General features: G+C 58.6%; 1 pseudogene; it reads left to right on the plus strand.

Moving 5' to 3' along the window:
• LOC147037155 (28S ribosomal RNA) overlaps positions 1-2,500 on the plus strand; it is a 9,804-nt pseudogene that overhangs the window by 3,088 nt on the left and 4,216 nt on the right.

The following is a 2,500-nucleotide window of genomic DNA, read 5'->3' on the forward strand; positions in this document are numbered from 1 at the left end:
ACTCTCTTAAGCATAAATGCCGGGGGTCACGGGAGATGGCAACCACCCAAGGGGAGTAGTCGGAGGTGGGCTGCTCCTCGGTTGTCAGTCGCGTCATGTAAGACTGCACCTCCACGTGGTGCCCGCTGGTAACGCCCATGCTGGGCATGGGCGGCCAACGCAGTCAGCCTAGGGGGGGCAGATGCCCAGCTTCCCCCGACCCATTGGGACAAGGTTTGGCCAACTCGGACGGTTGTTCTAGGTTGGTTGGCGTGCAGACTACAGAAGGGGCTGCACGTCTTGGGTGACCTTCTGGACCCGTAAGGTGAGACTTGTCTCCCTGAGCGCTACTGAAGCAGCAGTAGTGTCTCGGATTCTGCAGTAGGATGACTACCTATGGATAGGAGGAAGGGCGATACCGAACACTACGAGAATCCTGGGGCCGTCGTCTGAACCCGGCGACGGTACTCATGTAGCTCCCTCTCCCCGGTTGCCCGTCTGATCCCGGCGGGCTCCGAGTACCCTTTTCCTAACTGACCGACTGGCATTCATGACCTGCCTTGGTAGGGCCCCCATCGACCTCGGCTTGCTGACGTCGAGTGGACGGTTCCTACCCACTGTGGGTCGCTCTCCAACTCTTGTGTAGGCTGGCAGGTGCGTTGCCCGGCGCCCTGTTGGTAGGCCTGGGGTGACTGTGTGGTGGCGAGATCGAGACGAACCGAATCGGCATGTGTATGCCGTGCCTCCAAGTGGCATTGATCGGGAGTGGGGTAAGGGTGCGGGGGTAACCTTGTTGCTTTCTGGCTCTCCCTGCTTCTGCTGGATGTGTTTCTCAATCCCTAGAGAGGTGCGAGCGAGACGATGGTCGAGCGGTAGCGTGCAGGGCTACTGGCCACGTACCTCAAAATTAAACATTCTCAAGAATATGATGATGGCCATGGGCTTTAGTCCATATTTGGCTCTGACAGCGGGGATGCGTGTCGGCGGCTGGGAGGCTTTACGGGGTGTGAGCTCTTCATACTGGCTATGGGGGCCTCTCCCTAGTGGGTCGATCTGGTTGCCCGGCTTTGGAAGGGTCTTACCGGTCAGGTTGGACAGCTGCTGTCAGGGTTGTGATTCCGAAGTGTAGTCTCTGTGAGGGGAAGACCTAGATCTTTCAAACTATTCCCAGTCAGACTGAAGTCAAAGTCAAAGTCCGCTTTATTGTCTGTTGTTCCGATGTTTGGGAATGATCGGACATCCCAGGATGGCCGTGCTGGGGGATCAAAATCGGCTGAGGGGCGGTTTGGAGAGGGGCCGCTGCCGCTTGGGCTACCTCCCCGCGGCGTGTTTGAGGGTGGGCACGCCGATGGTATGCGAATCAACCTCTCTGGTGGCCACGGGGACCAACCACCAGAGGCATTGGACTGAGACCCCAAACGGCCCGTAGTCACTTCTACGGGCCACGGTTGCGAAAACTCCTTGGATCGGAAGTCCGCGCTAACATTGGCACAGAGTCAGAGTCACAGTCAGTCCGGCCGTAGGAGCGGGTGGACCCCGGCTGGCGAAGCTCTTGACAACTCCTCAGTGGCGTCCGAATTAATGGCCTCTACCAGCCCGGAGTTGAGAGCCGGTGGTGTGGGGGTCGTGATGGAGCCACGACTTGTTCTGGGATTGGATGGTGTGGATCATGGAGATGTTGTTGCTGGGGGGACGTCGGCAGCGGGACCGACTGGGGCGGGCCCCCCAGGGAGGGTTGTGGTGCATCTACCTCGAAGGACCATGGACTGCCAGATGTGTGGTGCTCAGATGGGAGGTATTCGTAGGCTGGTCAAGCACTTTGCTTTCCGGCATGCGGGTATCATCATTGAGTACGCGTGTTGCGAATGTGGGAAGACGGGGGACAACAGTCATGCCATTCTGTGTCATGCTGCCAAGTGTGGTGGCATGCGCAGGAGAGATGACGTCTCGGGGATCGAGTGTGATCTCTGTGGGCGCCGTTTCCGAACGGCTGTTGGGGTGTCCCAGCATAAGCGGCAGGCTCACGCTGATGAGTGGTTTGGATATCTGAGAGGAAGGAGCCAGGACCGCGGGGTTGCACGGGCCCCGAGACTGTGGAGTGAGGATGAAGTGGCCCGCATGCGGGTGCTGATGGATGAACATCGCAATGATCCGAAAATGAATGTGACAGTCGCCCGATTGTTGGGTACGGGTAAGACTGGTGAACAAGTGAGGTGGAAGTGGAGACAACTGTGCGGTGGTGCGGCAGGCAGTGTGTCGGGTGAGCGTCGTCGCGTGATGAAGATCAAAGCGTCGCCCCAGAAATGGTACCCTCCCCCGTCGTTGCCAGACTTGTTGGAGGTAAGAGTGCTGGAAGAGCTGAGGGCGGGGGATGAGGAGCACCAGACCACTGCTGCCCTAGTTGAGAGAGCAGGTCGGGAGCCTGACTTGATCGAATCTTCTGCTTTGGATGTCATGAAGGCGCTAGGGGGTAAGGTAGTGTGGCCGGTGAAGTCTGTGAGGCATTCGATGCGGAGACGTG

The sequence above is a fragment of the Syngnathus leptorhynchus genome, unplaced genomic scaffold (assembly GCF_054491065.1).
Source record: "Syngnathus leptorhynchus isolate UIUO unplaced genomic scaffold, UIUO_Slep HiC_scaffold_285, whole genome shotgun sequence".
Taxonomy (NCBI): domain Eukaryota; kingdom Metazoa; phylum Chordata; class Actinopteri; order Syngnathiformes; family Syngnathidae; genus Syngnathus; species Syngnathus leptorhynchus.